Raw genomic sequence first — 16,224 nt, forward strand, 5'->3', positions numbered from 1 at the left:
ACTCACTGTGTCAGTTCCTGCGTTTTTTGCCCGGGTATTGGAACTCAAGTTTGGTAACATGCCCTTCCTTGGGTCCATATTGACTTGCATTTAGCACATAGCAATTTGAATTTGGTAAATAGCACTTTGGCAACCATTTGCAGATCTGCTAGTTCCGGTGGACTCAGGAGGTCCTAAAACTTCTATGTTGCTCATCATTCGCACTCCGGTGGAGTTTACAAAAAGCTCTGTTTCCAAAAACATTTTTCAGTCCGTGTGTTGGACCCAGTGATTGAGACCATGGTTTCCAAAACCGTCTGTCCCATTGCGTTCCGGACGCCCCAAAACCCCTACCCAGCAGTTCTTGCGTGATTCGGTGGAGGATTTTCAGAGTTACAGATCTCTGTGTATTCGATTTCGTCTCTCTGTTATGCATTTTTCATTCTAAGGTTTTGAAACCTTAGATTTATGCCACATGGCAGTGGATAAGTGTTGACTCCCATTGCGCCCATGTTTTGAGGCATCTCAGATTCTATTTTCAGTAGCGCTCATTACCGTGGGACTATGATTTCTTGAGCATACCTTATGCAGATCACTCTGGTTACAGTTTGAGCAGTGTACGCTCATTCGTGGTATGCATTGGGTTGCAGTGGATGATTTATAGGCCATTTGGATGCATTACGATCCTTATTGGATGCGATGATAGGCCCAAATTACCTTGTGGGAAGCTATTTTTTATGGACGCTTTGCACATGGATGCTATTTTAAGCTGAGGGATAGCTTTGACACATTGCAGGTGATGCGCTGATAGTGCTATGCTCTCTTGGATGAGATATTATTGATGCATATGCTAGTGGACGGTGTTTATGCTTGAGTCATTTGGCACTTATTGGCATTTTCTTTTGGGCCAGATTTGCTCATATGGATGCATAGTATATGCACATGAGTTAGATGCATCTTTTGATGCTTTGAGCTTTGAATTTTGGTGATATTTCAGTCTATTGTGGCATACACATTTGGATGCACCTGGTATTTGGTGTGATTCTCTCTTGAGGCACTAGCATTTGGGATTTTGCTTTATTTGCATCATGGCATCCTCTTCCATTTCTGAAAAGGAGTTTTTCAACATTAAAAAGTTTGATGGGACAAACTTTTCTTTGTGGAAAGAACAAATAAGGGATGTGCTTATTCAAAAGAAGTAGATTAAACCCTTGGCAGGGATTGAAGCTAAGCCTGCAAATATGTCTGAGGATGATTGGAATGAGTTGGATGCATTAGCAAAGTCTACTATTAGACTTCATCTTGCAGAGTCAGTTTATTTCACAGTAGTAAATGAGCAGACTACGGAAGATTTATGGAAGAAACTGTGTGCCACTTATGAGGGAAACTGCCTCTAATAAAGTTTACCTCATGAAGAGGTTGTTTGAGCTGCAGATGAAGGAAGGGGTCTCCATTGCTTCTCACTTGAATGAATTCAATATTATTTTCAGCCAGCTTCAGGCTCAGAAGATGAATTTTGATGCGGAGACTAAGGCAATATTTCTCTTATGTTCATTGCCATCCTCATGGGATACCTTCCGTACAGCTGTCAATAACTCTGCACCTGGTGGAGTCTTGAAATTTGATGATGTTGTGGGTAGCTTGTTGGCCGAGGAGATTAGACGGAAGTCTATGGATGGCAACAAGCAGGATGCAGCCTTAAATGTGCAAAGGGGTAGATCACAGTTCAGGGGGAAGTCCCAAGAAAGAGGGAAGTCACGTAGCAAATCCAGGGCATGGAACATTGAGTGTTACCATTGTGGCAAGAAGGGCCATATGAAAAAGGATTGCTACAAGCTGAAAAGAGAGCAAAAGGATTGCTACAAGCTGAAAAGAGAGCAAAAGGATAAGAAAAAGAATGCAAATTGGGGTGCAAATCAAAAGGAAGAGAGTCTAAGGGAGGACAAAGGAAAAGTGAAGATCGAGGAGATCAATGCAGTCACACATGATAGTGACAATGACATTCTCTTCATGTCTAGTTTATCTGCAGAGTTGCTTACCACTTCAGATGATGCATATTCCCAGGATTGGATTTTGGATTGTACCGCATTTGAGTTTCTCTGATTTTGAATTTTGTGAGCATTGTCTCTATGGGAAGCAGACTAAATCAGCCCATAAAAGAAGGGGAAAGAAAGAGTTTGAAATGCTTGATTTGGTGCATTCAGACGTATGTGGTCCCATGCCTACACGGTCATTAGGCGGGGCTGAATACTATGTGACATTCATTGATGATGCAACTAGGAAAGTGTGGGCTTATGCTATAGCTCGGAAGAGTGATGTGTTCCAGGTATTTCAGAAATGGCTGGCCTTGGTTGAGAATCAGTCAGGTAGAACGCTTAAATGCCTACGGACTGACAATGGTGGAGAGTATCTCTCTCATGACTTTTAGCATTTCTGTGATACACATGGGATTAAGAGGGAGCTCACATCCCCTCATACTCCAGAGCAAAATCTGGTTGCAGAAAAGATGAACCGTACCATTCAAGAAAGGTTGCAATGCATGCTTTCCAATGCAAGTCTTTCTGGTGGTTTTTGGGCTGAGGCAATGAAGACTGCAGTGCATGTGATCAATAGATCACCTAGTAAGAGTTTGGATGGTGGTATTCCTGAAGAGGCATGGAGTGGCAAGAAGCCCTCTTACTCTCATTTGTGTATATTTGGGTGTGAGGCATATGCACATGTGCCAAAAGAGCTTCGAAAGAAGCTAGAGCCTAAGTCTAGGAAATGCATCTTTCTGGGTTATGGTGAAAGTGGAGAGATGGGCTATCGTCTCTGGGATCCACAAAGAAGATGATACGTAGCCATGATGTGGTCTTCAATGAGAAGAAGATGCATAAGGCACCCATGAGGGATGTGGAAATGAGGAGAATCACTTTCCACGATGTGAATCCACCTGCATATGTTGATAGACAGCAAGCTGTCCATGCACCAAATGTGCAAGAAATGGTACCACCAAGTACTCCCACAGGTATACAATCAAGGGTAGATGATGGATCATCTATTGGTGGAAATGATGAGCCAAATGTGGCTAATATGCAGGTGGGACAGCAAGCTGAAATGCCATTGAGAAGATCATCTAGAGTGTCTAGACTACCTGATATAGGTTTGTTCTAGGGGTAGACTATGTGATGCTTACTGATTGCGGGGAGCCTTCTTGCTACAGAGAGGCTATGATGCGTGAGGATCAACGCAAGTGGGAGTATGCTATATGCAATCAGAGATGAGTTCATTTATGAAGAATAAGACTTGGGACTTGGTTTCTTTGCCACATGGAAAGAAAGCCTTGCCATGTAAATGGGTCTACAAAATGAAGGTCACAGGTGATGATGTGCCTAGGTACAAGGCCCATTTGGTTGCTAAAGGGTTCAAGCAAGAGAAGGGTGTGGACTTTTATGAGATATTATCTCCGGTTGTGAAGATGACCACACTTAGATGCATGCTTGGACTAGTGGCATAAGAGGATATGGAGCTTATGCAAATGGATGTCAAGACAGCTTTCTTGCATGGGGATTTACATGAGGAAATTTACATGGTGCAGCTGGAAGGTTTGAAGAAAAGGGCAAAGAGCATTTAGTTTGCAAGCTGAAGAAGAGTCTCTATGGTCTTAAGCAAGCACCTAGAGAATGGTATAAGAAGTTTGATTCTTTCATTCGGTCCCAGGGTTTTAGAAGGAGTGAAATTGATCACTGCCTCTACACTAAAAGGGCTAAGGATAATAGCCTGATAATCTTGGCACTATATGTGGATGATATGCTATTAGCTAGCAAGAATACTTATGAGCTAGATGCATTAAAGGCCAAGTTGCATGAGGCCTTTGATATGAAGGATTTGGGATTTGCAGGTCATATTCTTGGTATGCGCATCACGCGTGATCGGAGTAGGAAACTCCTTTGGCTTTCACAAAAAGAGTATGTTACAAAAGTATTGCAGCGTTTCAATATGGAGGGGGGGAAGGCAGTGAGTACTCCATTACCTCCATATGTGAAACTGAGTCACAAAGATAGTCCCAAATCAGATGAGGAGAGGGCCATGATGGCCAAGGTTGCTTATGCATCAGCAGTTGGGAGTCTTATGTATGCTATGATAGCTACTAGACCAGACATTGCATTTGCAGTGGGAGTTATTAGCCAGTATATGGCTAATCCAGGAAAGAGGCATTGGGAGGCAGTTAAGTGCATCATGAGGTACATGAAGGGTACCAAGGAGATGTGCATCTGCTTTGGTAAAGGAGACATGCATGTACTTGGGTACACAGATTCAGACTATGCAGGGCATGTGGATAGTAGGAGATCCACTTCTGGTTATGTGTTCACCTTTGCAGGTGGTGCAGTGTCGTGGATGTCTCACGCACAGAAGTGCGTTGCTTTGTCTACCACAGAGGCTGAGTATGTTGCAGCCATAGAGGGTTGCAAGGAGGCTATATGGCTTGATCAGCGAGTGGGAGGTTTGGGGATTCATACAGGTGTACCGACATTGCATAGTGATTCCATGAGTGCTATTCAACTAGCACGGAATCCGGTCTTTCATGCAAAGACCAAACACATTGAGGTCAGGTACCATTTCATCAGGGAGGTACTTGAGGACAAGCGCATAGAGCTTGTCAAGGTTCATACAGATGATAACCCTGCAGATATGCTGACGAAGAGTCTACCTAGTCAGCGGTTTGAGTATTGTCGTGTATTGATGGGCATTGGATAGTATGCTCACTAGTTGTTCTCCCTTAAAGGCACATTGTCCTTTAAGTGGGAGGTTGTGGGGGTTAAAGGTCATTGTGCCTTTACCCCGGTTATGTACAATACTCAAACACATATATAAATGAATGAAAAAGAAGATTAGGGTGGTTCTGCACCCACCAAAACTTGTGGCTCTCTGTCTCTCTCTCTCCTTCTTCCGTTCTTGTTTCCGTTGAGAGCACTCTCATGCAATCTTGTGTGTTTCTCTTATCATCAATCCGTTGTGTCAAAAAATGCTTGCCCTCACACCATATTGCATTGAACATAGTACACTACACCAAGACAAAATCAATTGAATAAACAATCTAAATTGTTGAAAGCTCCTAACTTATGCATAACATTCTATATACCGACCTTTTGCATGCATCCTCTAGCATACTCCCATTCTTCCACTGTGATATGCATCCCCTCGTCTCTCTCTACTCTCTCCATGTTGTTAAGTAGCCAATTGACATGAATATCCTTTGGAAATGCTCTTAGATGATCAGGGTATGGCACACGAGATCCATGGTGTGTATGAAAGAGAGCCCTTTCTCCTTGTCTTCCTGCCTTTGCATCCTCATATCTTGTCACCCATATTTTCATCACATCACTATATTAAGCATGCAATGGAGGTTTAGATTATCAAGCAACACCCTGTCCATTACTTTTCTCCATCCTTTCCCTTGAGGCACAATAGAGGTCATCCTTAGGTGGTCTTCATCTCTCCATAGTCGTGGGAGAGAGCTATCCACACCAACAAGAAACTCAGAAATATATACAAGTGACTCTTGTACCAACCAACCCTCAGCCATGCTGCCTTGCATTTTGCCTCATGAAAAACTTCAAGGTCTTCATGAAGCGCTCGAGGAAGAACAACCATCGTGCATGTATAGTGTTGCATATAGCAATCTCATCCACCAAATGCACTATGAGATGTAGTTGGCTTGTGAGAATAGAACGTGTAAAGGTCTCCTCCACTAAACAAACCACCTCCACTAACATAACTTGAGCATCCTAAAGCATGGTGGGATTTGTTTCTTTTGAGCTCACATACCTAGAAAGAAAAAAGTGCACCATACTAGCAATATGAAAAGCTTGCATCAAACATTGTATACACTTCACATTTTGTATACTAGTGTGAAGTACCTCACAAGCTTGCCCATCTTGTAAATACAATCCTTTACATGCTTTGATGCACAATGAGAAATTCAAGTAGGTAGTATGAACTAAACATGTGAGCAATGGTTGATTAGTTGCTTCTAGACTCACAAATTCGAAAGGAAAAATAGATTTACTTGATAGTACTGGTGCAATTTATCATCATGTGTGAGAAGTAAATGGAAGTCACACTACCAAAGCTTTCTACTTACATTCTCCATTGAACTAGAAGGAATGGATGAGTTTTATATGGATCTTCATAAATGGGAGATATGTGCACTATAAAGTGAGACTATGTGCAAGCTATAATCTGTAACAAGAACTATTAATAGTTTTGAGAAGGATCTGGGAACTCTCTTTAAACCCCTCCTCATCTTTTGCTTGAAATGTCAAGAATGACAGGGATACCAACCATAGCTAAGCTATCAAGGCTACGGTTACAATTGTAAGGCAATGGTTCTAACTCTTGTTTTACCTTGATTGACGTAGATGAGTTCGGATACTTTTCTCAACGTTTTGATGCTTAAAGAGGAGACATGGGACCATTTTCCATGAGCATACTGTAATACCTACCTGTACTTTATGGCTTATGGCCTTTGTAGCACCTTTGTCTTGTATAGATTTTTTTGATAGAATCACAAGAGCTTTATTTCTACGGTGATATTATGAAATTTTGAAAGATATGACTTAGAACTAAATATCTAATTATGGCTAAATCTAACCTACTTGAAACCTATGCAAAATGATTTCAATGGACAACCCCAATCATGTTTGATGTTTCCTGAATATTGAAATGTAAGGAATGAGTACGAGTGTGGAAAAGGAACCCCCATGATCCTTCTTGATGTAGATTTTACTATTTGATTGCACAAAATTGACAAGGGTCAAGCTTACAATGGGCCCTTGTGGAACCATTGTTTTTTGTATTTTAACTTAATCATGGCGTTGAGTAGAAAATAGATGCAAAAAAAAGGGGGCTTCTTATGTTATGTTATCTTGTTTTATTAAATGAGAAGTGACAAAAGGGTGCACAAGTAGATTGATGAATTGAAATAGTAGGCAACACAGACACTTATAGATTTGATGTGGATTTCAAAGATCCTAACTTTTCAAATTGGCATGTTTGTCCCCCAGGCCACTTCTTAGTTTGAGGATATAACCAAACTTGGTTACGAAGATCCCTTACTAGCCCCTTTGCTAGCATGCCACGCCATCTTGACCATGTTCAATCAAAAAATCCATGAGGTCATAATTGACTTGGACTAAAAGGAATTTTGCAATGACCCGAAGTCAAGCTGGCTCCTTACCATATAGCTATGATTTAAGACTGGTGCAGAGTATTAGTCTTGGGAAAGGGAAAAGTGGAGGAGACAATCACCTTGATCAATAAGCTATAGCAAAATTTGGATTAGATTATTAAGCAAGATAATAAGGCATGCATGCACTCACGTATGCATGCACACACGCACATGCGCGCGCACACACACACACACGCACGCATGCACACACACACACACACACACACACACACACACACACACACACACACACATGCGCACACACGCGCACACACACACACACACACACACACACACACACACACACACACACACACACACACACACACACACACACACACACACACACACACACACACACACACACACACACACACACACACACACACACACACACACACATTCACACACACATCCCCTTGGGGACCTTTGTAGTCCTTGAGGTTTATCAGTACATTAATGACAATGACAGTAATGGATAATGATGACAATTACTGACACACACACTCATCCCCTTGGCGAATATTGTGTTTTCGAGATGTCACTAAGAGGGCACGTTGCCCCCTATAGAGGCCTAGTTGTGACCCCCTACGAGGCCCATCCTTGGCCTATATAAGGAGTCCTTCCCCCTCATTCTAGGCATCCAAGACAGCAAGAAGGCATCCTTGGCCTCCCCCCTCATTCCAGGCATCCAGAATAACAAGCAGATCCCAGCTTCATGCTCTCTTGTTCCCAATGTCTCCTTGCCTAGTTGTGCCCACAATTGGACAATTCCAAGCATTCTCTTACAGTCTTCATTGCAAGCATGGCTCCAGAAAAACAAGGAAGAAAGCCAACAAAGGCTCGTGATTACGTTATGATGTTGGGAAATGCAACTTTTTTCATGAGGATTACTCAGGCTTCGACACAAGAATGCAAAAGCACTTCTTGGGTGATAGCAACAAACAAATTAGAAAATGCAAGGGGCTAGGAGGCGGCAGGGGCACAGATAAATTGGGATAAATCCAATGGCTTTTGGATCAGTGATGAGGACACTCCAGTTTGGGGGCTTGACATAGGATTCACTTGGGTTCAGAGAGGTGAGCTTATCAGGTATTCGGGCTGCCAGGTCAGCTTGGATATTTCTACCATGCAGCAGTTTGCTCCCGGTTTGGAGAGCATCAGGAGGAAGCTTCTTTTTTGGAGCTCAGCCAAGCTGGATCTTGCCTCTAGAGTTGTGGTGGTCGACCAGGTCCTCTTGGCCACAGCCTGGTTTGTTTGTTTATGCTAGTGCCATTCTAGGGACTGCATCATTCAGCTCAGAAGACCGATTAGAAACTTTCTTTGGAGTGGTCTTGATGGCACTGAGAGAGTTATAGCCACTCTAGGTGGACAAATGCTTAAAAGTATGGACAACCAAGTAGATGATATAGTCACACATCACCACAATCCTAGCCTCGTGAATCTATGCCTGATGATATACTCAAACCTCAAGCTAGTCAATCAGTAGATGTGCCGCCTCAAAATAGTGGTGTGGCCTGAAATTTTAGGGGTGTTGAGCTAGGGAAGCAGCCATAGCAAATGAACATAATGCTAAGCTGCAACAACCCTCAGCTGATGAGAAAGGGGATGAGGAGGATATAGGTGCTTATTTGAGAAGAGCAAACTCACACCTCTGCCTCTATAAGCCTGCCCTCTTATTTTGAGTGTGTTCGAAGGGCATTTATTTCCCAAGCCCAAGAGGGCTCTAATGGCACCAATGAGTGGTACATTTGCCGATTTGGTGGCCACCAAGATTGTTTGATCATTACCAAGTTGTTCTTGGTTGTAGTGGTAGTAAAATAATTTTCACACAATTTGCTACAATGGGGGATACAATTGCATTGGAGCATATCTTGCAGTTTTTGTTTGTACACAATTTAATTAGGCATAACTAAAATTTCTTACATTTTGTGCTTAAAAACACATTTATATTTTCATTTGTTTTCACTAAATCTAGAGATTAGTTATTTAGCATACTAGAATTTTCAATAATATGCTATTAATGGATTTTGGATGGGCCTCGGGATGGGCTTTACATTTTTATCACAAAGGGGGGTTACACACCAATGTCCACTTGCCCACTTCAAAAATATCCACCAATATACTTTTTTAAAGGGGATGGTGGGCGTCCATCAAGGAAAGGACTTACAGGAATAAGAAATTCTCTTGCTTGGTTAAAACAATCTCTCAACTCAGGAGGTTTAGAGTCTACCCCGCTAAGTTTATCTTCATCATCAACAAGTGTGACAATTTCTTGTTCTTTAGTCTTCACAACCTATTTCTCTTTCTCCTCCTCGTATTCCTAATATATTTGTTTTACCCTCTTGAGAGCCAATTAACATATGTTAATTAATTGATTAATCTTCTTTAGCATATCTTAATTTATTTAAGCCAAGGTCACATGCAACCATATTTGTTTTCTTAAATCCATATTTCTTTTTGTTAATTAGTCACTAATTAACCTATGCATATTTCCAATTGAAATTTAAGCAATGTTCACACTAAGCCCCAAAAAGTAGGTATGCAATGGGTGAGGGCATTCCACTAAGCCTTTTTTTCTAACAACTACAAGTGGTGCTCCAACATATCTTTTATAGCATAGGCACTGCGTGTACAGTTGAGCTTATGGGATAATTCCCATGGGCGCCATGTGTCACTTTGTGCTGCCCTCTTGTTCTTGTCACTCGTGCATTTTTACAGTGTTAGGTTAATTCATCCTTGCTTTAATCCAAGCCTCTTGTGCTTAGGTTAATTGTCACGTGTGGGAGCTTCTATTGCTTTTGATTTGGTCAAAAGTTCGACGGGGGCCCCTATATGGAGAGCCTTCATCTCCATAGTCCATACATTGAATAACACCACCGTTTTGAGAATTTTCTAATGTGTCTTCTTTCCTTTTGGCAATCAAGAATTGCAACCCAAAACTATGATATAACAATGCCCAAAGATGAGCAAGAAGTCTCAAAACTTCCTTTTCTTTTGGTTTTGGCACTGGAAGGGGTTGTTAAGTTTAACAATGTATCTTCCAAGAGTAGCAATAGGTGTAGGATCAGATGGCTCTTATGTCCACTAGCCTCTCCACTACCAATGATTTGCTCTGTGAACCACTAGCCTCTTCACTTGCTTTTTCACTTGGAGATGAACCATTATTCAAGATTTCCTCTGCTTATCCTCCCTCTTCCTGTTGAAGATTAAGCTCCTACTTCTTCATAGCTTTTCTGTTGTAGCCATCTCCTCTTGGTACCTCAGTCTCTCTCTCTTTTGATGCTCTCTATATTTTCTCTCCAACTTTGTACATTGCTTTTCAACTTTCTCATCCACATGTGCCTATTCTATTTGATTCATGTGCAATGTTCTTGTTCATTGTCTCTTCTTGTTGTGATTTTTTATCTCTCCTTCTTGTGAGATTTCAAAAGACTTCCTATCCATGGCCACAAAAACAATAACAACAAGAGAAAAAGAAAAGAAAATTACCAAAATTTACATTCAAAAAATCTTTTAAGCTATAGTGCAAGCCGATGCTTTGCATCAAAAGTGTAGGCCAAACAAAGCACTAAACATACACAAAAAGAAACAAAAAAAATTTTAAAATGCAACAAAGATAGCACTATTTGCTTGAATATGATGCAGTGCATCAAGTTGGCACTTAAGAACCTTCCAAATTTAGCTCTAAGGCGGCATCTTCATGCATCGCAGCAGTTACACATTGGAGGAGGCCATCTGAGCTAGTGACTTGCATGCCAATGTGATGATGCATCGGATACACTCTAGAAGAGGCCATTTGATTGGGTGACTTACGCACCAATTCGATGCAATGCATCATATACACATTGGAAGAGGCCATCTGAGTGAGCAACTTATGCACCAATTTAATGCACGGAATCAAATACATGCTAGAAGAAGCCTTTCGAGTGGGTGCTTTATGTGCTAATCTTATATATGACATCGGATACACATGGGAAGAAGCCATCTGAGGGGATGACTTGCGTGCCAATCTCATGCACCTCATTCAATACACACTACAGCCAGTATGGTCAATGTCCTTAGCCAACTCGATGCATTGCATCCTTTCGAAGCATATTGGGTGTCTCACTTGGATAAAAAATGTGTATGCATAATGCATTGTATTGACTCAAGAACTATATGGAGTCTCATGGGCGTCTGAGTCAAGAAGATTATGTGCATGCTCCATGCACTCCATCAACATGGTCCTATGGGATAGGAGCGTATGCTTGATGCATTGCATCGACTCGGCATATATCTGAAGTCTCACAAGAGTCTCAATTGGAGGATTGTGTACATGCCCAATGCACTGCATTGAATCGATCCTTTTTGGGGTCTCACAAGGTTGCAAACTAGAGGATTATGCGAATGCTTGAGGCACTGCATCAACTTGGTTCCTATCTTGGGTCTCGTGGGGGTCTGAGACGGGAGGATTATGCGTGCGTTCAATGCAGAAGTTGCACGTGTGGTCTTAATATTTGCAATTTTCGATGCATTGCATCGTTGGAGGTTTGAAAGCCAATTTCCTTGAAATTTAAAGAGGAGACTTGCAGTTTTGTTTAATGCATTGAAAAAAGGAAAGAAAAAAAAGTCTTTTCGTAGAGGTTGCCTAGCAAAGCTACAATAGAAAGCACATCGGAGGTACAACGATACATGCATCTCTTCATTTACCTCTAATGGCATCTCATTACACTAGTCTTTCTTCCAAGAAGTTGCAAGAATTATCTCAACTATACAAACACCTAGAGGTTGTTGTTTTTGATGAAGTATCACTCATAGGACACAACACTATGGTTGCAGCTGACATGCATCTCCATGAGATCAAACACAATCATCTACAACCTTTTGGAGGACTTGATGTCATTCTTTGTGGGGATTTGTGCCAAGCTAGTCCTACAAAAGATGCTTGGATTTTCATGGAGAAACCTTCTAATTCTACAACAATGTCATCATTTTGGAAAGAAAATGTCCTCCTCTATGAATTAACAACCCCCATGCATCAACAAAACAATACATTCATCGACATACTCAACAGAATAAGGATTGGGGAATAGACTCATGAAGATATCTCTTACAACCAAAAGAAAAACAATATGCTCCACACTTATTCTACACAAACAATACAAAAGATGCTCAGAATGAAGAAGTTTTCAAATTACTAGAGGAAGAACCACACATATTTAAAGCAATCGATAAAAGAAACAAAACATGTAGCAAAACAATAACAATTCCAACAAGCCCAAAAAACACAGTAGGATTACACCAAACATTACATCTAGAGCTAGGAATGATAGCTAAAATCTGTTCAGGTAATCTAGACATCCAAGATGGCTTAGTCAATGGAGCAGATGGAATTTTTAAACATTTAACCACCAATACTTCCTCTGAACGTGTACTGTGGGTATTGTTCAACAACCCTAACACTGGCAAAACAACAAGATACAACAATGCCAACCTATACAATAATTATGTTTCTCCTAAATGGACACCAATGCAACCAATAATGAGGGAGTTCCAAATTGGGAAAAATTACTTGAACATCGTCTCGAGAAATCAATTCCCCATACAACCGGTAGCAGCTAGAACCATCCATCATTTGCAAGGATTGTCTATGGATTCTCTTGCTTTTGACCCATCATCCATTAAATCTTATGGGTTTACATACACAGCACTATCACACATACACAATCCAAATAACCTTTTCCTCATCAACCCTATCCTACCAAAACACATTAAAGTTGATATCAATGCCATACAAGAAATAAAAAGACTTAAGGAGCACCAACAATGGCAACCAAAACAAATTCATTTCAATTCCAAAACAATAACAACAATGACGATACAATCACTTAACACAAGATCATTAACATCACACTATGAAGACATACTCCATGATAAAAGCATGCTAAATGCAACAATCTTATGCCTCCAAGAGTTGCATTCAACAGAAAACAACTAAAAAAGCAATGGAGTTGGAATTGCAACATGTTACAAAAAAGAACTAGTGTTGGAGCTACACTTATACATCATCGAAAGAACCTACGAATGCTACCTTATATTATTCAAAACATCACAACAATCGAAATTCTCTTTAATTAACGTGTACAAAGGACACACGACACCACATTCAATTCTTGTGTCCATACTAAAAAACTACTACTTCAAATAGATCATGACATCCCAACTACAATAATCGGCGACTTCAACACTTAGTATGATCCTACCAAAATTGGCTCGACAATACTTACCTCATACATGCAACAAAATAAATTCTTGCAATTGATTCAAGAACCTACAATTATTTATGGATACACAATTGACCACATATGGTCAAACGCCAAAACAAGGTTGGTACTAATTATATTTATTGGTTAGACCACTCTCTTATTTACCAAATCATTGACCTCGATTTAGGGCAGGCCTTCTGAATGTAATTCACCTTGTTATTATTATTCTTCCACTCTACCCCCTCCTTGTATTCTCTTTCAATTATCCCCACCCCTCCCCCAACTTTTATTATTTTCACCCCCTTAACACCCCCCCCCCCTCATTACTCATCCCCACATCCACCTTCCCCCTTTTATTTTAGTCTCTCTACACCCCTTACCCCTCTTCCTTTTATTTATTGTCCCTCTTTCCCTCTTTTTAATTTTCTTATCCCCCTCCCCTTTCCCCCCCCCTTCTTTCCACTATTCTATGACATCGATCGGCATTGGCATTGGCATTGAGCAGTAGATTTCTTGTTGCAGTCCTCACGTACACCATTGCACATTTTTAGCATGGCAGATCACTTACTCATGGATGTGTTTCATCACATTTTGCATCCTCTCATCAATGTGTGCCTTCACATGCCATCTCCATAGCATGATACTACCTTGATTAGCTTTTTTCTTTGTAGCTACGATGATTTATGGGTATTAGTGCCATTTCTTGAGTATGCATGTGATGAGTTATGTGACACACATCAACATCCATGGACTACACATCATGATGACATTTTTTGACGGTCTTTACTTATCATGGCTCTCCTTGGTTTGCCACGGTTCTTACCACGATTACAGGATCATCTTGACTTTTTCCACCCCGATCTTCAGTGGGATGTCATGCAATATGATCCTTCTTTTTTGTTCTAGCACACAAGGCACCCCAAGATTTATCCTCACCATTGAGTATCCTTTTGAGCCATCATGATGCTTCATCAATCGATAGCCCCTGTTCGTCAACGAGAACCCCTTCATTGCATGAAGTTGTAGGGACTTCTCCCCCTCTCATTGTCACATCTTTTGAGTAGAATTCTCTTCCTTCATAGATCAACATCTTGCCTTTTTCATCAATGTCCGATGTCTTGGAGACTCCTCCCTCTCTCACTATTCCATCATTTTAGGGAGAGCCTCTTCTTGATTTCATGGACACTTCATTGTTAGATCTGGAGGTGTTAGCTCCCTTTTCCCCACTTCTCAGCCTTGTATTCTTTGATCTATGCTCATCACTGGCCACATCTGCTCTTAGCATCTACATGTGGGATATACACATGTAGCGCGAAGGTTGGCCTTTTGCTTCATCGACACCATCTTCATCGACATGTGCTTCATCGACCATCTTCAATGACCTCTTGCTTTCATGTATTTTCACTTGGGGAACCGTTTGACTTCCCTATTTTCATTTAGGACCCAAGTAGAGTGGTGTGCACCTTAGAGGTGGGGGAGCCTCCCTCACCTCACTCTTCAGCAACATGGATCTTGCGCTGCATCAACATATCCTCACCGGCCAGTATTACCCCCTTGAGCCACATTTACATATCCCCTCTACTTGTATTTTACTTCTATATCCGCCACATTCAAAAAACAGAATGTACTTCAGAGTAGGGGGCATCTAAACCCATTCTAGGGTTAACACATTGGTTAGATCCATGTCATGTTTCAGCTAGGGATTATGTGTACTTTTGCACTTCATTGTATTACTTTTCAGGTGCACATTTCATGTGGTTTAGACCATAGGTTAGGAGGATTACATCCACCTCCACATCCTATTGGTTGCAAATCATATAGCCTCTCATTGTGCAACATGTGGCATACATGATTGCCTGTTCTATCTATATATTGAGAGCTAGGTGATGAGAGTCCTCATTCCATCAGCCCTAGTTTGGAGTCCACTTGTGTTCGCTTGCATGATTGTGTACATACTTGGGTCTTCTTCCTCCTGTTGCTTTCTTGAAGTCTTGTGAGTGTGAGATGCTTGATGAGTGTGAGAGGCTTGTTGAGAGTTCCTCAGTTGCATTACTTGGTTGAGGTTCCTTCTTGCGTAACATTTGGAGTGGCTTACCTTTCTTCTATTCTAGCATTTCCTGAGAGTGGTCATGGTACCTAGCTTACCTCAAGTGTAAGATCTTGCAATCAAGTTTCATACTATGATCAGTTCTTCTTACATGACTGTGAGGTGTCTAGAGGCCCATATCCTCACATGTGGGAATGGTTGAGAGAGATGTTTTATTTCATTTTTGTTGTCTTATGCATTTCTTACTTGCTTAGGTTAGGAGTAGGTTATTAAATTGTCTTGTCATTCTTAGGATAGGTTAGTTTAGTTTTCTTACTTCTTGCGGTTTATGATTCTAGTTGTACCTCCTATGTGGCTTCTTTTGCTACGCGGATGATCCGGCGATGCATTTTAGACTATAGAAATAAATAGCATGGTAGGATCAATGGACATATCTACAGTGGTGTACAACCACATAGTGTCATGCAAGTACTATGTAATCCCTACATGTACCATTCCAGAGTGAGTGGTCCTAGGACAAACATGAGTCGTGCCACCTTTGTCCAAATCAACTAGCTAGAAAGGATAGCTATATGTTCTTACCCAATGGCACCACCACTATAAACCTATGTAAGGAAGTCACCAAGGGACAGAAGGTGTTAGCACCTAAAAGAAAAGCACTTGGCACACCCTGCCAGCACCACCAACTTCATCTAAAGCATCTCCCACCCCCACAACAAAGGTAACCCCACTAGCTATTG

Source organism: Dipteris shenzhenensis, chromosome 4, assembly GCF_047967505.1.
Source record: "Dipteris shenzhenensis isolate YYH24624 ecotype China chromosome 4, Dip_SZ_1.0, whole genome shotgun sequence".
NCBI lineage: Eukaryota > Viridiplantae > Streptophyta > Polypodiopsida > Gleicheniales > Dipteridaceae > Dipteris > Dipteris shenzhenensis.